At 34.3% G+C, this 23,970-nt stretch overlaps 1 long non-coding RNA gene across 3 annotated transcripts; it reads left to right on the top strand.

Moving 5' to 3' along the window:
* Nucleotides 1–1,570: 1,570 nt before the first annotated feature.
* On the top strand, nt 1,571–12,413 carry LOC127178264 (uncharacterized). Of its 3 annotated transcripts, none has more exons than XR_007829322.1 (3): nt 1,571–1,726; nt 7,407–7,518; nt 9,189–12,413. It is a non-coding gene; the product is annotated as an uncharacterized LOC127178264 (long non-coding RNA). The 3 variants fall into 3 exon arrangements; XR_007829323.1 differs by lacking the exon at nt 1,571–1,726 and adding an exon at nt 1,755–1,930; XR_007829324.1 differs by lacking the exon at nt 1,571–1,726 and adding an exon at nt 5,879–6,801.
* Nucleotides 12,414–23,970: the final 11,557 nt, after the last annotated feature.

Genomic DNA, 23,970 nt, shown 5'->3' with positions numbered 1-23,970 from the left:
CCAGCCTTAGCCCAATCAGAAGTACCAGTATTTACATAGAAACCTATACAAAGTAGCCAGAAAGAAATGCTCATTTTAAAGAAATACGTCAGATGGATTAAGAGGCTTTTGCATCTGAACTCTTTATATATAAATAGTAGTTAACACTTGAAGTGGATCAAAAAACTTCATTAGTTGTCCTAAGACAAGAACGGGTATTGTTTTGGTTTTAGGACAACTTTGTTGAAAGGTTTTGATTCTCTTCAAATGTTGACTACTATATATTACTATGTATTACTAATATATTATGATAAATCTTTATCCAGTGATCTCATATCACATAAGCAAATGCAATAAATTGTTCTGGCAATTACCAGTAATAAATCAGAATGCATATTTATTTTCAGTATAAAACTTTAAAAACATTTAAATATTGTTGTTGTAGTTGCATTGTATTCTCGCTAGATGTCGCTGCCGTGTAATTAATGAGCGAAACCAATTCAAACTGTAATTCAATCACTATCCGCCAGGTGGCTCTATTTGTCAAGCAACAGTATGGGATCAAATAAAGGTTTTAATCTCAGAAACACCTGAATTTGCCAAACACAGTTGGTTTATAACTTGTTTTATGTCCTATGTGATGATATTTTCCATGAGAGTGAGAATGTGTTCCTTGAAAAATCCTTACTCTGCATTGCATTACTAGAAGACACGTAAGGCCTACACATTCCTTGAGCTGATGACTCTCATTAAAAGAAATGTTTACAAAGTTTTAAAAATAACCAGATCATAAGGTGCCATTTCAGTTCTGTATGTGGTGCGACACAAAACTAACCTGAAAGCAGCATTTGTAAACGCAGGTAGGAATTTGGTTCGAATATTTCCTATAAATAGGAATACCAAGAGATTACCTTTCTAAATATCATCCTTAAAAGTTGCAAGACAGGTATGTCTTGTTAAGACCCCGTAGTGAATATCAGAGTGATTTGACACTTTTGTATTCTTGGCCTTGTAAGAAGCAAACGGGTGTTTGCAAACACGCAGAAGTTGTTGTGATCATTTATGAATGAATTTAACAACAGAACATACATTTCTCATCTTAAACAGTTTTGAAACATGGCAATTTAACTAACTGACCTGCTAATTTAATGCAAATTAAAAGCATAACCACAGTAGACTAGACTGATTTAACTAAGCGGTTAACTTGTGCATTCATTGATGAAATTCCAATTGTTTAAGGTCTAAAAATTTTGATCAGTAAAAAAAGGTGCATCGAGAGTTTTTACAGTATAAACACACTTTTTCGGCTTTCCTGAGAGGAACCTGATAAGGAAGGACAAACACAAACAAACTGGAAACTACAGTCAAAATTGCACGTAAATGCCAAGTGAGATGATAACACGGTGAGTATGCATCATGCTTTATTGACAAAACAGTTCTTTTCCAACACAGTTGTTAATTATTGAAAGAAAATCAATCAGAACTGGTCAACAACGTTCCAAACGCGTCTGAAATTTAAAAAAGCAACAACTCTTGTGACGAGGGAAACGTGCAGGTTGTGTTCTAAACACACAATCATCAGTCAACAGTGAGGGTCTGCACGTCCACATGGTCTTCAACGTGTTCAGCTTTAGCTCCACCCTCTATTCAATCTATAGAAGGACGGGTCTTCATATATAACGTGAAGGAACATTGTGTGCCTTCATGTTTCTGGCTCTTTCACCTGACCGGCGGCCCGTATTATCAGGTATGTAACACAGAAAGAAACACAAGATGAATGAGTTGCCAGTCGTGATTGCGCAAAAACCGCAAAACTGTGTCACCGCATTTGGGATTTATAGCCTGCTACCCCGCTTTTAAAACTACCTTTGATTCAATCAACAAATTCTTGGAGATCAGCTGATGACATTAATATGTCGTGCTATTGGTTGTAAATATAACCATAAAGTAGGTGAGTGAATTAATTGATGCAGTTCTACAGGTGCAAGTGTAAAATCAAATTTCAGATCATAATTCGACTTAAGGTAATGAAAAGGTTAAACTACTGTTGTAAACCTCGCAGGATGGTCATTACAGATTTTGTTTATTCAGTACTGTTTGTCACAATTGCGAGATTGCAAATTGAGATCAGTTTGCAACTAATTCCAAATGTCAGTCATAAAAGGAAATTTAATTGATTTGAAAACTTGAAATCCAGGAAAATAATAAAGTGATTACTGTAAATATGTTTTGCACGTTTTTAATTAGATCTTTGTTTATAGACAAAATAGGTAGAGATGCATTGCATTGAAAGATGTTTTGGATTAGTGTTGTCTTTTCTATATATGTGACCAAGGACCACAAAACCAGTCATAAGTGTCAATTTTTTGAAATTGAGCTTTATACATCATCTGAAAGCTTAATAAATAAGCTTTCCATCGATGTATGGTTTGTTAGGATAGGATAGTATTTGGCCGAGGTACAACTAAAAAAATCAAAATATTGAGAAAATCGCCTTTAAAGTTGTCCAAATTAAGTTCTTTGCAATGCATATTACTAATCAAAAATTAAGTTTTGATATATTTACAGTAGGAAATTTACAAAATATCTTTATGGAACATGATCTTTACTTAATTTCCTTATGATTTTGGCGTAAAAGAAAAATCTATAATTTTGACCTATACAATGTATTTTTGGCTATTGCTACAAATATACCCCAGCGACTTAAGACTGGTTTTGTAGTCCAGGGTCACATATTGACTCTTACAGTTGTTGGAAAGTGGGTTTTTTGCAACATGTTTTACCTCAAAAGTTGGTCTGAACGTGTATTTTGTGGATTAATTGCTTATGCAGAAACTTTTACATGACATTATCCACTGATTTGATCAGTACAGTTATTACTTTTTGAATGTAGGTCAATGGCACATTAGGGCAGGACATTGTGTTCTCAAACGAGGGCAGTTTCAACTGGCTGAGTGTCAGCTTAGAGATCAGACATCTTCTGCATATTTAATTGAATTGTCAATTCTCTCTTGTCATTAATGTAGAAGTGTGAATGTTAGCAGCTTGGTTAAGACTATAGATATTCATGTCTAGAGCTGCAGGAGGCTGAATATTCACACTTTTCATGAGTGGCATCTGTTTTGAGTGATACAATCACAAATCGTCAGCGAAACAGATCGACCTTTACACTTGGTATTTAAATGTCTCTTTTGACATCCTATGATGTCATGTAGAGTTTCTGATTGCATAATTGCATCAATTCAATTCAATTCAATTCAAATTTATTTGTATAGAGTGGCAAAGCAGCTCTTGACATTTTTACTATATATGTAGTAGTAGCTTGATGTACAATCACAAATCGTCAGCGAAACAGATCGACCTTTACACTTGGTATTTAAATGTCTCTTTTGACATCCTATGATGTCATGTAGAGTTTCTGATTGCATAATTGCATCATACTATTTTGTCGTGTCGCTGTATGTTGATGAGAGGATTTTTTTGTGATAAATGTAACATTTCAAGCTAAATGCTTGGTTATTTTAGGCAGGTTTGTATATTAACTAAAATAAGGATGTGCTTTACATGATCCTGTGTTCATACATCATGCATATCAAAGATGTTCATATTTGCATTTTAACTGGCAATGTTAAACTCTTGTCTTTGAACAGTGGATGATTGATAGGTAAGCTGAATTTGTGTTTGGCACCAGATCTTAAGCATGTTAGATGATGCAGAATGTTTTGATGTTCCTGCCGGGGGCCGCTGCAGCCATATGCATTGTTAAAGAAACCATAGAAACTCTGCACATGCTACAAACGTGAGTGGTTGGGATGTAGGCGGAGCTTAAGCTTTAGGAGGAGTGGGAATGATGCTTATGGCCCGGGAGTTAATCCGATTGGACCATGATGTAATGATGTGCAGCATCACTGATACTCATGTCTGCTTTGGTGCCAGTGTATGAATACAGAGGGAAGCCCCCAGACTCTTTTCAGACGTGAGGGCGGAGTTATAGATGGGGGCGGGGAATGTAAGGATGGTGGGGGAGGGGGTTTTCCAATGAGGGTCTTTGTTGAAGACTGAAAGAGGGGGATGTGCTTCGATTGCTGTCTAAAATCAAGGTCAATCCAGGAATCCAATGGGTTTTACTGGAGATTTTTTTTTAGTTCTGAATTATAGTAGTCATGTATCACTGTTGTAGTTACTGTATTTTGTGTAGGATTATCTTTTTTTTGATCTGCTTATTACTGAGCAGATCTGGCACACAAAAAAGCGTTATGATTTTTCATTCTGTTTTTACATATAAAAAACAAATACAAATGGCTATATAAATAACCCATTTTGTGGGCAAATTTCATTAATTCAAGTCTCATTTTGCTCCAAAGGCAAATTAAAAAGAAAATGAACCCTATTTTAGGGTTCACGAAGCACCCTTTTTTGCATTGACATTATTCTTATGACAATTATGACTGACCATGGACCATAAAACCAGCCTTTTTTTAGATTTATATATCATTAATAAGTAAGCTTTCCACTGATTGTTAGGATAGGACAATATTTTGGTGAGATACAACTGCAGAAATTAAGTTTTGAGATATTTACAGTATGACATTTACATAATATCTTCATGAAACATATTCTTTACTTAATATCCTAATGATTTTTGCCATAAAAGAAAAATCTGTAATTTCGACCCATAAAATGTATTGCTGGATATTGCTACAAATATACCCGTGCTACTTATTAATGGTTTTGAAGTCCAGGGTCACAATTAAGGCAATTAAGTTTCCTTCCAAATACCCATTTCTGTCTGAATGTTTTAGTTTTGTGGTTAAATATATTATATATTTAATTTTTGGTATTATCAGTGATGATTTTCTTAATGCTCTCGTATTACAAAGTATCTTTTTTTTTATTTTTTACCTTTGGGATGAAATGTTCTGCACAGGTTTTATAAGATTCACTGTTGTGTATATAGCAATCAAGAGTTAAAGTGTTCTTGTACTAGATAAGGGTTAAAAGAGCATTGTTTTACACATTTTAAAGGAGTTTTTTTTTTTTTTTCCTTTTCTAGTACGGTTAGGTAAGGTTGGATTTTTATGGCAAGTGTCAACAAGATGGGCCTTGGGGATTCAGATCATTTTAAATGAGCACTTGTGAACTGAATTTAAAATCGCTTGCAAAACAACCTGGAAAATTGTTGATGACTCTGAAAGTTTAATTGTTTTGAAAGGCTAATCTTAAGTGAAGTGATGGTAATTGACGTAGTTTTGATGTCTGTCAGATTAGTTCATCCCATTCTGATTTTCTTGAATGAGTGACACTTTGAATGCAATGCTTTTACCATGTTTTTTCACTGAAAAGAAACTGTTCCTAAACCATGCTCGAAAAAAAAAAAAAAAAAAAAAAAAAAAGACAGAAACTCTAAATCAGGTCAGTAATTCTCAACTTTGTAGCTGCAAGGTCCCTCACTGTCAATATTTGAAGGCCCTCCTACATAGACTTTGGTATTTCCTACTTCCGCTGCATTCACAAAAATACTTGTTTTCAAACTTATTTTTTTTTAATTCATGGAAACTAGGGCTCTCAAGTTTTACATGGTTCTTTTGTGGCTGGCACTCAGTCCTCTGCATTTAAAGACTAACTTTGGCTGTTAGAAATGTTGTAATTTCTCTTCGTAGCCAAACTTTGAAGGTTCTGCTGGTTTTTCCGTTGTTTTGAAAGGCTAATTTTAAGTGAAGAGATGGTAATCTGTCAGATTAGTTAATCCCATTTTCTTGAATGAGTGACACTTTGTATGCAATGCTTTTCCCATTTCCTGTTTTTTTTTTTTCACTGAAAAGAAACTGTTCCTAAACCATGCTCAAAAAAAAAAAAAAATAGCTGCAAGGTCCCCCACTGTCAATATTTGAAGGCCCCCCTACCTAGACTTTGGTATTTCCTACTTCCGCTGCATTGACAAAAGTATCATTTTTTTTTTAATTCAGACGTGGTTCCATTGTTGCACATTTTGTCTTTCCCAAACGCTGTTTTCACTCTTTCACATTAGATTCTTTCTCAAATTAAAGCAGTTAGACGTTTACTGAAGACCCCTGCCGAATTAGGTCATCCCTACGCAATGAGATGACCTTTTGTTACATCACTCTTTGGAAAATCCGCAGTGATGTATTCTATAATTCAGACCGGTGAAGTGGAATAGACTTACATAACGAAAACATTGCGCACGGCCGTGTGGTCTAAGATGTAGAAACATAATGATGGGTGAATGCGGTCACTCCGTTCTCATTTGGAGGCAGGAGCTTATTGCATCCTATTGGAACTATGCATTTTTATAAAATGCTAATTGCATGCTTTTTTTTTTTTTCACATGCATACTCATTAAACTCGTTCTTGTTTCTTCAGATTTTTGTGGTTAAGTAAGTGAGAAAAAATATTTGACACTATAGGCTTTCAATACCATTTTATTGTGGTGGTTGGCCAAGTGGGTGTGTGCGTGTGCAAGCCAAAGAGCGCATGATGCATTCTGACAGCTGTGCATAGTAAAGAGAGAGAGCAAGACAATCCGCCAATCTGATCGCGAGAGGCCAGGTTGTATAAAAGGGCGGAGCTCCAGAGAAAACTTCCTCTTCAAGCTGCTACTTCATTCGCTGGGCGCTCATGCTGTTCGCAGTGTGGCTGGCACGCAGTCCTCTGCATTTAAAGACCAACTTTGGCTGCTAGAAATGCTGTAATTTCTCTTCGTAGCCAAACTTTGAAGGTCCTGCTGGTTTTTCCATTCCAGCTGTTTTTGGACTTTGCCTTGGAGCAACTTTGACGGAATCATCTCTCCTTTTCCCGAACAAGGTTGGTAGATGCATCCCAAACATGTGTCTACCATTGCCTTTTCACTCCTAACCAATTTCCAAGTGGTCTGCTTAGTTTTACTTCCTTTTATCTGCTTTTAGAGTACCAAATTTGCAGTTACTAGACTAAAACATTGTCAGAATTGTTCAAGAGTCTGATGAGTTCACATCGTTTTGTAGATCTGTTCTGAGTAAGGGTGCCCTGCAGGCTTTGGATGATTTCACCGAGTAGGTCCGGTTTAAACTAGCACCGTATGTATTTTCAGACAACAGATTACTGTCACACAGACGTGATTCCCTGAAAGCAAAGTCAGATGGACTTGCATTTGTTTAGGATTGTGCCTACGGCTAGAAGCGTTCCCTTTCTCTTGCATCAGCCATATTTGGTTCATGGCAAAACAAACTCTTGTTGTGTTTTCTTTTAACCCTTCTTTTGAACCTTTCGAAGGCCATTTCAAGGTTCCAAGTTTTATTTTTCATCTGATGCACTTTTAAGCAGTTTTGAGTTTGAATGATGGCTAAGTCGTTCGTTGGTGCACTGGTTATGTTCATAACACTTTGCATTCTGGATGGTTGTTTAATTGACTCGTCCTCTCCGGTCTACAGGTTCACTCTTCAACCTTCAGGAGGTTCCTTTATAGCAGCGTCGTGCACAAATCCAGCAGCGATGATCATCAGGCTTGGCAGACTGACTCCTGGATATTTCCGTCTCCTGCAGGTGTGTATTTGTTCAAATTGTTTTATCTGGATCAGTCTGTGAATGTGAATATATTTGGATTGCTTATTTAAATAACTCCTATTGTCTTTCGCGATTTTTATTGTGCTATGAAAACATACTGTAGCTTTCAGAACTCAACTTCCTTTAGTTAAAAATGCTGTTTGTTCAAACAAAGCTGCAAAAATGCCTTGTTTGGACATCAGAGACCCAACATTAATGACTGCGCACATTTACGTGTCAGCAACACCTATTCTGCATTCACAAGAAATTGCCTCAAAATGCATGCAGATGTCACACCTACATAATTGCTTTTGCCAGGAGAAAGTCATGTTAGTTTGGGACGTGTAAATCTGTCCATTGAAAAGATCAGACTGGTGCCAGTCTGGCTTTTACCCAAAGCCCAATCTCAGCAGCCCACTGCATTCCTCCTGGCTGAAAGCGACTGAACTCTAATTATATGAACAATGACTGTGAAGGGCTGAATGAAGGCTGTGTACACATGGGAAATACCAGTTTAGGTTCATCCCTCATGAGCTGGATGTAATTCTCACGACTTGGAATATAAAAATAGCATAAAAGCTGCAGGGGGGAACGGTTGTAAACAAGTGTCTTGATTAATTTGTTTTGACAGAGATTCGTTTTAAAGTTCTAATATTTAAAACATTAGTTGTCCATCTTAACACGCAAATTTAGTACTTGTTGCAGTAATATTGGGGTGTAGCAAAACTACACTATACTTGCTATTATGCAAGTATGTTTTACAAAAATACACCTTTTTTTTATGCACATTTAATTCACTATGTTAGTTGCCATTTCCTTGTAATTAATTGTAAAATTGAGTGAAAAAATGCAAAAAAAAAAAGCAAAAAAAAAAACAAAATTATAATATATATATATATATATATAAATGCAAAAAAAATATGTGTGTGTGTGTATATATATTATTTTTTATTATTATTATTATTTTTTTCATAGTGTCAAAACAGCTCAAAATACTGCATCTTTTATCATTATCAGGCTGCTTATTCCAAGTATCTACATCATTGTTTGTTGTACAGCTTATGTCTTTATTCTTGCAGTTTCAACAAATCCTCATTAGTGTTAGTGCCAGTTAAATACTTTTTTAAAATTACTTATTTTTACAAAAATCTAAATCGAGTCTGCATTGCATAAAAGTGTGTTCACTTCTGTGAACTGGTCCAAAAAAAAACCCCCATTAGGCATCCTTATCGTTAAGCCCTGCCTAGTGATTGTATACTTAATCGTTTTAAGCAGGTTTATCATCTTACTATTCTTAGACCCGTCTAAACCTACTTGTTTTAATTGCAGAGCGACTTGTTAAACCGTCTTAATGTCACCTTCCTGAGATTGGCTTAAACGTGTGTGGTGTCATTCGTTTGACTGTATTATTCACTTATTGTAACAAATGCTGTCATCATCTGCTTCTGATTTCTTCATGTTGGAATCAGCTCCCTTATTGCAGTTGTGTGCTTTTTGATTACAAACAGTTCCTCTCCTGCTGCCTGAACATGACTTCACTATAATAAATATTTAATGATTTCATTCAGCACACACGAACGAGCAGAGCGCTGGTCCTCATGAGGAAGTCAGATGCATGTGCAAGAGTTTGGCTTTGTTAACCATCATTTTGTTTTTCATTATTTTTGCAGAGGCAGGTAGCAGGTGAGATTCAGGCCCCGACGCACGACCGCTCCGTCAACCAGATCGCCATGATGCTGGCCATCATGGGCCTCAGCCTGTCCTACTACAGTGCCAAACAGATGACTGAGAAGGTTCGCCACGAACCCGCCCCGTGAACTCGGACTGATGGCGTCCGGTGAAGACGAAGCCAAACTGAAGATGTTCAGATGTCTCTGACTCTGTCACACTACCTTTCTATAACCTCCAGGGATCACACACACCACGGGACTTCCGCTTAGGGGTTCTCTTGCTTTAGTTTAGCTCTCAATGGATCTGGAAGGGGTTGTGGTCTGAGTTTTGATAGTTGACTTGATACATGCATCAGAGGGTCAGTCAGTTCTGCTGTAGGTTCAAAACTCAAGAGCTCAATCTGGAGCTCAACTCTGAGCCATAATGTGTTTTAAAAGGGAAGGACCTCTGTGTTTGAGATGTACCAAGCGACTATTAAAAGCAGGCCCAATGCACAAAAGATGCTGTTGAGGAACATCAAAGCCTTGAGGACTTATAGTGGAGGTGCTGCTCTGTAATACTACACTTGGTGTTAGACACTTTAGGAAATTTACTACACAAAGAGCGTTTGAGGACCTTGTTAAAGTGACTTGTTCTTTACAAAATATCTTCATATCTTGTCAACCCTTTAGATGTTAATGCCGACTTTGTGTGCAATTGCATGAGTTTGAAGCAGTTTTTTAGTGAAACCAATCTGTAATGTTGTTTCTAATACTTTTTTATGATAATGTGATTAAGGTGAATGTACTGTATGTTGTTATATTTTTAAGACACAATGATCAAATAAAGCTGTGAATATTTTGAGCACAATCAAGTCATGGAAAGCAAATCGTGACTCAAGATTTAGAAGAACAAATGTCATTCCTGCTGAATCGAGTTTTACGCAAACCATATGAAAGTTTTTCCTGTCGGCAAAAGCGTGCTGTTGAACAGGAAGTGGGCACAGCCTCAGGCAACAGCTTCCTCTATCTGCACGCGATATGTATCAACGAGCCTGCTGCAGATGGCTTAATGTCTGACCCGTTTACCAAATTCAATAAACATCAATTAAACATTTGCACACAGAATAACTTGAGGTGTGTCTGCTTTGTCATTCCCCTCAAATGCTAAGCAAGTTACGCCTGAAATTTACTCACACAAGAACAAAAACGCAGATGCTATTAAGCTATCAAGATTTTTTTAAAAGCATTATGCTTTAAATTGTGTTTGAATGCCATTTATATTACGTTGCATTCTCACAGTTTCCAAAACGAATGCTATGAGGGTGTTAACTTTTTTTTTTTTTTTTTTTTAAGAGAATGTTGCTTAATTAAATTAAATTAACCATCATGTAGTGTTCTGGCCATTTTATCCTAGAGAGGATTTTCCTTTACCTAAAAAAAATGTTAGGTAATGTTATCACATTAGACGGAAATTTACAGACTTTCCAAAACATCTCAAACAATGATGATTTTGTACTTTTTGGGGATTTTTGGGGGGATCTTGTTACACTCAAAAATGACTGACCTACAAAAAATGCATATGACATTACTACCAAATTGATTTGCTTGCTTTCAATTAGCACAGGGCTTTTATTTCTTTTTTAACTGATTGATTGTAGAAATCATTGATCTGAGCGCATGCACCACAGAATTTTCAGTGAAAACTGACAAAATGATTCAAAAATAATGCTATTTTCACTCAAAACCTGAGGTGCATAAGTTTAGATCAGTAAGGCCTATGATCAATCAGCTCCAAAAACAAATACAAACCTGTACTAAGTAAAAAAATTAGTTGATGACAATATCCAATCCAAGATTTGCTGATACAGCATTGCAAGAGATTTACAAATAAGTTTTAAAAGTCTGGTCAGTTTTTATTTTAGCACAGTGGTGGTTTAATGAAATGGTGGTTTTAAAAAAAAAAACTTTCACCACATGAGTGTTGAGGTTTGTTGCTGCAGTCATGCAACAACAATGTGCTACAAATGTGTTGGCTAAGCATTTGTGTTTGTCTAGTTGAGTGTTTCTAACCTTTCCACTAAAATCCTGCATGTTATCATAGAACCTATAATTTTTATCAGACAGATTTAGCACCAGTGCAATGTGTTTGTGAGATTACTTAGAATGTTCTGAGAATCAAAACCTTATTATAGTCATCCTTAAACTCAGAAGTGTTTCCGAAACTCAATTCTTGAGTCTGTTGAGCGTGTGAAGGACACGAGGAAGTTGGAAATGTCATGCAATTTGCTTGCATGCATGCTGGTTATGCTATAAATGGCTGATTAGTGGTGGGAGGTGTTGCTGGTTGACTTTTTAAAAGTCAAAAGTTGAGTGTTGGGTCCTTAAAGATGAAGCGTGCAATTGTTTTATGTTATAATACTTTGGTGTATCTAAGCTAAATAGTTTTTTTCCTCAACAATAGTGGTACTTTCAAAATATTGCTGTTTGAGCATGCAAACCAGTCTGGCACTTTGCTCAGTCAAACTGTTTTAAACATTTACATTTTTATTTGATGGAGCAGAATTTATACACTTCAACTTGCCTGCTTTATTTTGGTTAAAACCTAATGGTGAAGTGCATTTCTGTAAGTCTATATTGTGTTTTTTTCAACTGCTAGCTTTTCCTTATTAGCAAGCAGTTAATGCAACATTGCTGTCTGTATGTGCTCAGAAGTGTTCGCATGGATGCTCCGGGCAGATGTGATGTCCTGTGACAGGCCGAGGCCGCATTGCGTGCCACGTGTTATTTCTGCCTATCACCTTTAGCTCCTCCCTTTCCCATGCTGCTCTCTGATCACTGGGCAAATTTGCACAAAAAACACTGCTGGGACAGTTTTAACATGCTAGTTTAGGACATGAATCACAACATGCTCATCCCATTGGTTGTCTGGTGATGCATCATAATGTCGTCGCAGTTGCAAGCTGCGGAAACGAAGGCATGTGGATCACGTTGGCGGCAATGTATTGCACATGGTTGCTTTAAAAAATGTTTAAAAATAGAGAAAAATAATTTAAGATGAGACCTTTTTTGTGTTTGTTTTGATGGTGGTTTGTGGATATGAAAGAGGAATCAGTGAGACTGATATTGTATATATGAATGTTTTATATCAGTGAATGAGACTTTAAAATATGAAGGTCTAAAATGTCAGTTCACTGACTTGTTTTGTTGCTCATGTAATGTTTAATTAAATTAATTTCAATCATGTTTCATTTCCATTGTTGTTTTCATTACTTCACACATTTGACCTAAATAACTAGTTCTCAACTGGGCCAGTGGGTTACAGACTGCAGAGAAAAAGTAATGCTGAATATAAATAGTATGAGCGAGCATATCTAGGATAGCAAAATAGACAAGAACACTTCCCATACACATTATTAGACATTATTTAGTAAAAAAAAAAAAGTAAGGATGCATTAAATTGCTCGAAAGTGACAGTAAAACATTTATAATGTTACAAAGATTTCAAATAAATGCTGTTCTTTTGAATTTCACTGTAAAAAAAAACTAAATTTGTTGAGTCAACTTAAAATAATTTGTTACCCTGCTGCCTTAAAATTTTAAGTACAGTCAACTCAAATAAGTTTAGTCTACTTGAAATGATAAGTTGTACTAACTTATCATTAAACAAAAAATTACGTTTGTTAAACTTAAAAACTGGGCTTGTTACCCAGCTGCCTTAAAATTCTAAGTTGAATCAACTCAAATATATAAGTTGTCACTTAGTACAACTTAACATTTCAAGTTGACTGAACTTAACATTTAAAAGGCAGCCATGTAACGAATTAAGTTGACTCAACAAATAGTTTTTCGCAGTTTGTATTCATCAGAGAATCCTGAGAAATGAAATATATCTTGTTTGCACAAAAATATGAAGCAGCACAACTGTTTTCAACAATGATAATAATCAGAAAAGTTTCTTGAGCAGCAAATTAGAATGATTTCTGGATCATGTGACACTGAAACCTGAAGTAATGATGCTGAAAATTCAGTTTTGATCTGAGGAATAAATTACGTTTTACAATATAATGATTTAAAAGATTTAAAATCTGGGACTTGAACCACTTGAGAACCAGTGATTCTTAAAACTTGCATGTCCACACACAAGCATACACACACATTCAGAGGGGTTTCATATGAAGCTCAGTCTATGGGTTTGGTTCACGTGCCGGTCTGCCGCGTGCCAGTCGCTGATGCCCGCGGGCAGCAGTGTTGTGACTGCAGTCTGATGCACTGTCTGGACCGTGACAAAGCTCACTGTATGTCCGCAGCATCCCCGTGCTCTCAGGATCTGCCTTGTCAGCCGCTCAGTGCAAGTAGGCCATCATGTTTCTCTCTAATCTGCTATCCATGTGTTTCTCCTTCTCTCTTATTCATCAGGGTTTGCATGCGCTTTATCACTGCAGCAATGCTGTTGATTTCTGCCTATAAAACCCATTTCCTATGTCTTTGATTTGACATATTTGACAAAAAAAAAGCCAAAGAGTGAAGGTATCATTTACAGTGATAATTCACAGAAGCATACACTCTTCAAAATAAAGGTGCTTCACGATGCCATAGAAGAATCTTTTTTAAACATCTGAAGAACCTTTCTGTTTCACAAAAGGTTCTTTGTGGTGAGAGCAGGTTCTTCAGATTATGAAAAGGTGATTTTGAAAAAGAACCTTTGACTAAATGGTTCTTTGTGGAACCAAAAATGGTGTATGCATAGACGCAGAATATGGAAGGCTATTTCAACATATAAAGAAAAAAGCTTAGGAAAATCTAAATTATGAGACAAAGTCATAGCATATTAATTATAACTTTCACAATTGACTTTTTCTCCTAACTCTGACTTAGTACATCATGATTTGAACCACTTATCTCATGATTTTATTATTTATTTATTATGACTTTATTATGCATTTATTTTGACTTTCGTTTTTTTGTCAATTTCAACTTTTTATCTCATAATTATGACTGCTATATCATGCTTTCTTCATCTAATAATTATGTATCTTAGTCCATAGTTGACATTATGAGATTAAATGTCAAATAATAATATACCAAATCATAATTATGCAATAAAAAGTCAAAATTATGACATAGCTACTATGTTGTAATTATGATACAAATATATTTTTAAAAAGTTGACTTTTTATGCTATAATTGTCTTTTTATCTCACAATTTTAACTTTTTTTTAAAAAATGTCATAACAGATTTTTCAATCAATTATTTCTTTTTTTTAAAACAATTTTTGTCACTTTTGTATCTCATGATTATGTCTTACTATGTTAAATTTGACCCTTTTCTGAAAAAAATGACTTTTTAATCTCAGAATTTTGACTTTTTATGTCATAATTCTAACAATTTTACATCATAATTTTAACTTTTTTTTTTTATTAATAAGAACCCCCCCACTCTTAGTGTCATATGAGTAAATTAAAAATAAAATTGTAGTCTTGCTTCTCAGATGTTTCTCCACAGATGTGATTTGATGTGATCAAATTTGCCAATCTGAAATCAAGTCACACATAAGAACTTAAACATTTCTTATTTATTTTGTAACTCCACTCTCTGATTTCTGAGAAGTAAACAGGTTCATGCTTAATTAAACTGTGAATCACGTCTATGAATCAGTGTTGGTGTGTTTGGTGCAGTAAACCGTCCCCTTCTGTGTGTTTGTAGTAGCTGCTATAGAAAATGTCATGTATTTGATTCAAATACCCTTGAAAGGCAAAGTCTTTCCCGTCTGATGTGCAGCCAGTCTGCAGGTTTCACAGGAAAACATTCTTGGCGACAGACGTGGCCATTTTGGGGAATGCAGCTTTGGAAAGATTATATATAGCATTAGAGAAGTTGAAATGATGAGTCAGGAAAGACCACAATATAATCTTATCATTATGGATTCATTTTCTTCAGATTAATTTAATCTGAAGATAATTATAAGTTACACTCTGCCATCTGTTAGCACGTTCTGTAGCACTCTGGATTTTAACCTAATGCAGCGAGAAGGAAATTTAAATATGTGACTGGTTTTTAACAATTAAATATCTAATTTAAGAAATCTTCAATATAATAAAACTGCATTAAGATTTTTCCCCCACAAAATAATACATTACACATGGTGTAATGCTGTATGTATGAAGCATAAAGTATGTCTTTTTAAAAGTTCATTTAAGTGCCCTTTATACACTTTTTTTTTTTTCCAAGAGCTTGATTAATTTTTTAAATGAGAGCATCTTTGCCCTGGAGCATCATGAGATCAGCATGTGTTTAACCACACAAAGCATGTTTCAGCAAAAGACTTAAAGCTTTATTCACAGTGCAAATTCATAGAAGCATAAGACTATATAAGGCCATTTTCACGACATCTGAATTATGAGATAAAAAGTCAAAATTATGACTTGACTTGCTTTCACAGTTGACTGTCATTATTGACAGTCTCATTATTGTGACTTTGTATGTCATAATTTTGTCATATTTATCTCTTAATGTAGTGATTTCAACTTGTCTCATAATTATGACTTAGTATGTTAATAATTCAGATTTTTTTCTCATAATTATGACTCAGCATGTCATTGTTTTACTTTTTATGTTATAACTGTAACATAGTATTTCATTATTTTTACTTTTATCTCATAATTATGACTTAATATGTCATAATTTAGAATTTTTAATCTCATAATTTTGACTTTTTGTTATCATTTCAACTTTTTATCTCATAATTACAACTAAATGTCAGAATTTCAACTTTTAATCTCATAATTCTGACTTAATATGTTTATAATTCAGACGTTTTAAAATCATAATTATGACTCAGCATGCCATTGGTTTACTTTTTGTCTCACAGTTACAATTTAATGTCAGAATTTCAACTTTTCATCTTATAATTATGACTTAATATATCATAAATCAGACTTTTTATCTCTTATTATGACTCAGCATGTCATTGTTTTGATTTTATGTCATAATTGTAACTTAGTATTTAATTATTTTGACTTTTTTATCTCATAATTATGACTTAATATGTTGTAATTTAGAATTTTTAATTTCAGAATTTAGACTTTTTGTCAAAAAATTTTTGTCTCATGACTCAGCATGTCATTATTTTACTTTTTATCTCATAATTGTAACTTAGTATGATATTATTTTGACTTTATATCTCATAATTATGACTAAATGTCAGAATTTCAACTTTTCATCTCATAATTATGGCTTAATATGTCATAATTCAGACTTCTTATCTCATAATTATGACTCAGCATGTCATTGTGTTGACTTTTTATCTCATAATTGTAACTATTTCATTATTTAGAATTTTTGTCATAATTTTGACTTTTCATGTAATAATTCAAAATTGAATCTCATAATTATGACAGTGTCATTGTTTTTACTTTTTTAAATCTCATAATCACAAGTTAGTATTTTATTATTTTGACTTTGTATCTCATAATTATGACATTTAATGTCATCATTTATATTCTTTTGCATAAATATGGCTTCATGACAGATTCACCGTTTTTATCTTGCAATTGATTTAGTATGTCATAATTTAAAATTCTCATAATTATGACCTAATATGTCATAAATCTGTCTTTTTATCTCATAAATATGACTAGAAATATGACTAGAAATACATACAATTTTATTACATTGTCTCTTCAGAATATTTGCTTCTGAATGCTCAGTTGTGGCATTATGCAGCCAAATATCTCTGATGCTATAAACTGTATAATTGACCATCTGAATTCTGTTGACAGAGTTCCTTTGTCTTTCATATCACACTCTCTTTCTTCTCACATAAATAATTCCAGCTTAGAGGAAAAAATTGTGCTCAAAAGCAACCACATCCCTGCATTGAACTTGAATGCAGTTGTTTTATAGAAATTGTTTTGCTCAAAGGCAATTGTTGACAGCCCTTATAATTATCGCACTGATCGAACTGTTGCGCTATTGAAAGACGTGTGAAAACAACACCCAGATCAACCTATCAAAACACTGACTGACGTGAGCGCTGGATCATTTCAGGGAACAGGTGCTGGGAGACATTCGAGTTGTTCAGGTGGAAACATATAAGCATAGCATGTGGATTCATCATAGTGACAACAGCCGAATGTGGCAGGGGTGTGTGATTGGCTGAGTCAAGTCACATGATGGAGTTACATAAAATGTACATGAGTCTGTCCTACATTCTGATATAAACAAACTTGAGTTCTAATCTCATCTCTCATATAGATTTATGCATTAGGCAGATGATTTTCATCCAAAACTATACAATGCATGTGGTTTATGTCTATAAAAATGTATAAAAATCCAAGACAAACAGCATCGCCACTAAAAATAAAAATAATACTAAAATAATCAATATTAACATTTAAATTATTTTAAAATTAAAATGAAATAATTTGCTAAATTCACCCGTGCCACTACAAAAACTTAAATTAAAATTAATATAAATACCAGTATTAATATTAATAGCAATAATATAATCAAATTTTAATTTCACAACTTTTCTTAAATAAAATATAAAAATAAAAGGTTTTAGTGTGTTGACTTTCGGAATTTGATTGTCTTTTTTTGCCTCAGTTAACTCTTTTATGTTTACTTTCTCAGCCATTGTTTCTATGTAGGAAAGGGAACATTTTAGCATGTTGCTGTATGTCAAAGAATCTGTTATGTAATGTGTGTGGTGTTACATTCTTTCTACACAACTCTGTGAAACTCCTGGGGCCGTTTTAATTACAGCTTAGTGCCACATGATATTTCGGTAACTTATTCCATGCACTTGTGTCCCAGGGTCCCATTTCAACAGGATACGGCTATAGTTGTGCCAGATATGTAAGAATGAATATGTGTTTGTGTTCCACTGGACACATGGAGCTGCCAGCTCATCTCACTGGAGGCCTCCGAGTAAAAAGTGAGCTCAAACATGCAGGAAAACCTGCCGAGTTACTGCGCCGCAGCCAGTTTGAACCAGTTACCATGAGCGGCACAGACGGGTGGAGGGAATGCAAACAGAAACACATCTCGAAGTGAAGAAACAAAATGCTGGAGGTTCAGAAATGTTTCTGCAGGAAGGTTTAACAGCAGCACTGAGTGTGAAAGTGAGTCGAGCTCATGTGGTTTAACTGGGGCTAACAACTGCAAGGTCATGGGTTTGATTGCCAAGTAATGAATTATAAACATCCAGTGCCTTGAATGTACTGTGGATAAGCACATATGCCAATAATGTAAATGCAAAATGCACTTACAAGTGCACTACCATACCAAAAAAAAAAAACTGACCAAAAGTGAGAGTAAATACATTTCTAATTTGACAAGATTCTGTTTCAAATAAATGCTGTTCCTATTCATCAAAGAATCTTGAAAAACACAATGCATCAAAGTTTCCACAAAAACAACCCAACTGTTTTTTAACATCGATAATGATCAGAAAGCAGCAAATCAGCATATTAGAATGATTCGCGATTTAAGTCAAAAGATTTGTGAACCAGCCTTTAGCCTTTAGCCAATTCGAATCATTCAATTCGCGAAATTGATGCAGTGGTTTAACTGATTCGGAGCTTCAAAAAGCTCTGTTTCACCCATCACTACGTGCTTTTTAAATGATTACAAGCGATGTTAACATTCAAAAATGATATTATTTTTTGACCTTTTTTTTGCTAGTTAATCGCTTGAACAAATTGATCAAAGTCACAAGTTTGAATCAATCGGAGCAGTTCCAGCGTAAATGACTCACTCAATTGAATCGGTTTGTCTGTTCCTCCACTTTTCGCATGTTCATCCATGTTTACACGAAACTGTCAGTACTACTACTGGCTCAGTTCGCTAGTTTTTCGACATTAACTGAAATAAGCGAAAAAAGTATGTATGTTTACAAATGATATATCCATATTTCCATTCCAAATATAACATCCAACACAAATCTAAGAACATATTCAGGTGAGGTAACTGGTTACTGCTAACTAGTGAAGCATTAAAAATGACGAGCTGCACCTTAAAATGTATGTTAGATGGAAACATTGTGCATTATGATGGAGTTTGTTGCTTAATTCACTATATTTGAAATAGTTTGAGCACTGCAGTTCAGTTGGTGAAAGTTCAATAGAAAATCAGTTAAAAGCAACCAGTCATCTCATGTTGAAGTGAATGTTCAATTTATCAGTATATATTTTAATACATATTTGAGAAATTATTTTTGTATGTGATTGTATTATTCTATATAGAGTTATAGTCAATGCACAAAAACAAACTAAATGGTAGAAGCAGATGAACACAAAACATCTTAAAGAGGGTAAACTTTTTCTTTCAACTGAACTGTGCATGTTTTAAAATAACAATTTTTATATTATAGGTTGCACTAGAGTACATTTTGCCACTAGCATTGTTCTTTAGTGTCACTGCTCTGAAAATACATCCATTTTGCTTGAAGATTTTCTTAAAGTTCTGTAAAATTCCATGAGGGGGAACTGGGATCATCGTGTTCCTCAGGCAGGACAAAGACGGCTCAAAGTTCTTGTATATGTTGAGGGGGAGGGGAGTTATTTAGGGTATGTTGGTTCATGCCTCAGTGTCAGGACGACCACCGAGCTTCAGATAACCATACGTTACAAAAGGGTCAAAGGTCAAATGGGGCTTATGCAACAGAGGAGCTCTGATTTGTGGAATATCTGTCTAGTAAACAGCAGGTTTGGTAACATGGATTCAGGAAGTCACTCTGTCTTGGACTACATTGGAATCTACGCTTTTTTCATCCCAAGGCTATGATTGCTGTATTTTTTTTTTTTTTTTTTAAAGGAAGCATTCTGTTCCTTTCTGTTCTGTTCAGATGTTTTTGAATGCATGCACAGCACTTATATTAACACCCACCAAAAACCATGACTGATTGAAGTCATTTGAACCCCAAACCACATCCCTAATTTTCTGGTTTAGATTTGGGCTGGTCTGTGTAGGTAGTTTGCCCCTGCTGGTTAATGCGGTAATTGCAACTTTCTGGGGACAAAAATTATGTTTCTCCACTCACAGCTGTTTAAAAGGTATGGAAGCCTGTTTCCACCATAAGCTAAAAAATAGTCACAATAAGTTTTTATCTTTTTTTTTAATTTTTTTATTTATTTTTTTATTTTGAGTTTATATCTTAAAATTTTTTGGAGGTTTTTTTTTTCAGAATTGTAAGAAAAAAGTCAGAATTATTAAAAAATTTGAAATACCTTTATTATTTCAAGGAAGGAACAAAAAAATAAGAGAGACAGAGAAAGAGAGAGAACTGCGAGATGTAAATGTAAAATTATGACTTAAAAATTCTGAATTCTGAATTTACATCACATAATTATGACTTCTTTCAAAGAATTATGTAAAAAAGGTTTATATTTTAAGTTAAGAAGTCACAGTTACTATTTATTTATTTATTTGACTTCCATAAAAAGATGACAGGCACAATAGAATTTTTTTTAATGCATAAACAGCAGCAGAAATGTGATTCATCAGTCATTGCACATACAGCTTTTGACATCAACAACAAAAGAGTGTTTCTCCTCCCTTTTTAAAAACCGAAGCACCTATTTTTTGCTATCCAAACAATGCATAACTATATGCTTTGTTGCATTTAATCATTTGTATTTAGCATTGATGCTGGCTTGTCAGAACACAGACATTTTTGCCATTTGACAACACTGTAAAAAATGATTTATTTTAATGGTAAAAAACTGTAAAAAAATGCTATGGCAAGCTGCCTTACTCTATACAGTGAATAAATGTAAAACATTTAATTTAAAGCAAATTACTGTTAAATGTACAGTTTTTGGAAGTGAACAACAACAACAACAACAACAACAACAACAACAAAACAAAACAATTCATCTTATGATTTACAGTGAAAGCCCCCAAACTGACACAAATTTCCCAGAATTCTCTGTGTGAAATCTCACATTTAATGGTTTTTCATTGAAATAACTCTTACTTTTACTTATCAGTTATGTACATTAGGGGTTTATGTAACATCTTATGTTGTTAAATCAATGTTTATTGCATTATTTTAGTTTTGCATGCTACCATAATGGTGTTTTGTGCATTTTTATTTACCTTCTGTATATTAGTATTTATCTCAGCTTGTGGATAAGCTTCTTGTGATGAACCTCAATTCATCACATTTTTCAGAAGGTTGTCAGCATATTTTAAAGGTAAGAACAGATTTTACTGATTTGGTATTATTATTTCAGTAAATGAAATATACAGTTTTTACTGTAAATTTAAAGTCAGTCTGTAAAACTTTAAATGTTGCTTTCGTATTTTTCACATTAAAGTTTTAGCAACCGCAGCATTACAGAGCAGCTGCCAGCTAAACACTTTTGGATAAAGGTGAGAGAGCATGAGGTTAAAGGTCATAGTACATGTATGCTGGTGTGTGTCATGCTCATGCCTATATATATACACACATGTTTATGTGGTTTACATAACATACAGAGCTGCATGTGTCATCTGTGTTTGACAGCAAACTGCAGAAGACTTTTCTTTTGAGCTGCTGAGTAACAGTGTTAATGGACGGACATCCTGGTGTTAACTCAATCCGAAACAGTGATTTCATGATGGGTGGAACGTAAAGTGAAAGGAAGTATGTGTTCTTCATATAAGTATAATTTAGAAAACATCACACTTCAAAAGTTTTCAACATACCTTGGTTGAAACAGCCTAATCTGTACTCATATTAAATAGGCATGCAAACATATTCAACTGAGCTCAATGCAAATTCAATGGTCTATAGGAATAAAATTAAATGGCAAGAAAGTTGCCGTTATGGTTAAATGTTTGTTTTAAATTGTTCACCCAAAAAATGAACATTTTGAAAATGTACTCACCTTCAGGCCATCCAAAATGAAGATGAGTTTATTTCTTCCTCAGGTTTATAGAAATGTTGCATTGCATCACTTGCTCACCAATGCATCCTCTGCAGTGAATGGGTGCCGTCAGAATGAGAATCCAAACAGCTGATAAAACATCACAATAATCCACATGTAATAAACACCACTCCAGTCAATAAATTAACATCTTGAGAAGCCAAAACCGGTGCATTTGTAGGAAACAAATCCATTATTAAGATGTTTAAACTCTCACTTCTTGACAAAATATGAGTCCATAATCTATAACAACATCCATCAAAATCCACCCACATATTTGTTTAGAGCTGTTTTGGCTTGAAAATTATGCTTAATCTGTGCATATTTCTCTCCGGTTACTTTTTCACTGGAGGAAACATTATTATGGATTATGAACTTGTATTTCAGCCAAAAGTGACTGTTCGAAGTAAAAACATCTTTGATGATGGATTTGTTTCAGCTTCATAAGATGTTAATTGGTAGACTGGAGTGGTGTGGATCACTTGTGGATTGTTGGAATGTTTTTATCAGCTGTTTGGACTCTCATTCTGACGGCACCCATTCACTGCAGAGGATCTATTGGTGATACAGTAATGGACACGTTTCTCCAAATCTGATGAAGAAACAAACTCATTTACATCTTGGATGACCTGAAGGTGAGCACATTTACAGCAGCAGGTAAACTGTTATTTTACCATGTTTATCCAGTGTAAAACTGTAACTAGTCCTCTTAAAACTCATGCAAATGTCATCAAAATATTTTAAGTTCAGATAAAATGTGTTCAGGAACAAGAAGGCAGTAAATGCACAAGACGGATGTACTGTGGTTCTTTCTGCAAATGCTTTTTAATGTAACTTCAGATATTACACTGATCTAATTATTAATACTTAGAATTCGTTTAATTTTGAAAGAACATGAAAAATGAATGTCAAATACAAATACAAATTTTAGTTTAATTTTCAATGCAAGTTGTTTGTGCAACATTAAAATAGCAATGGGACTTTGAAAAAAAATCACTTGAGTTCTTCCTCAGGTTAAAGGTCGTTCATGGAGGGAGTCACCACTGCCCAAACAGTGAGTTTACTTACATTTATGTTTTTGCAGATATTTTTATGCAACGTTGCATTCAAAGTTTACAGTCAATCAGATCAAACAATTGCTGGGAATGAGCTTGAACATGAGCTTGCTGTTGTTTTTTTCTTGACTGACACACCTATGTTTTTGTTATTTTTTACTTTTGCATGCATGATTGCATGATTATATGGTTTATTGTGCAAAATAATTTGCTGTGTGCTCTGTCGTTGGAGTTTGAGTTGAGCTACAGTTTGCTATTAATTGTTTTTGTAAAAAAATATCAATTTCTGAAGGCATTTTTATTAGTCATGATGGATTGTTTGCCTTTGAAAATATTGAAATACTGAAATCGAGTAATATATAGTGACATTAAGATCAGTGGAAGCATTTTGCTTTTGCAATACCTTTTATCTCGAAAATCAGCTGTTATTTGCTTGCATTTACTGCTGTGCTGAAAATCCTTTACCTGTTTTGTTGTGTCTGCCTTTTAAAATTGCTTGTAAATCTCTTATTATGCTATATTATCACCAAATCTTGGATTCAATCATTTTGTTAGCTTGCTTTTTTTTTTTTTTAGCACAGGTTTTGTATTTCTTTTTGGAGCTGTTTGATCATATCTCTCACTGATCTCAATTTAGTTTTTGAGTAAAAAAAGCATTAATTGTGGATAATTATGGCAATGTTCACCTAAAAGTTATTATTAAATTATTTTAAAGGGAAAAATGTTTACATAGGTAATTTTGATGATCAAAGATGAGTTTTAAGGGAAAAAATAGTTACTGCTTAGGACATTAAATGTATTTTTAAATGCATTTTTGTTTTAAATATAGAAAT

The sequence above is a fragment of the Labeo rohita genome, chromosome 16, assembly GCF_022985175.1.
Source record: "Labeo rohita strain BAU-BD-2019 chromosome 16, IGBB_LRoh.1.0, whole genome shotgun sequence".
Classification (NCBI taxonomy): domain Eukaryota; kingdom Metazoa; phylum Chordata; class Actinopteri; order Cypriniformes; family Cyprinidae; genus Labeo; species Labeo rohita.
Note: the sequence above shows the minus strand (reverse complement) of the source record. Positions and strands in the feature narration are given on the sequence as shown.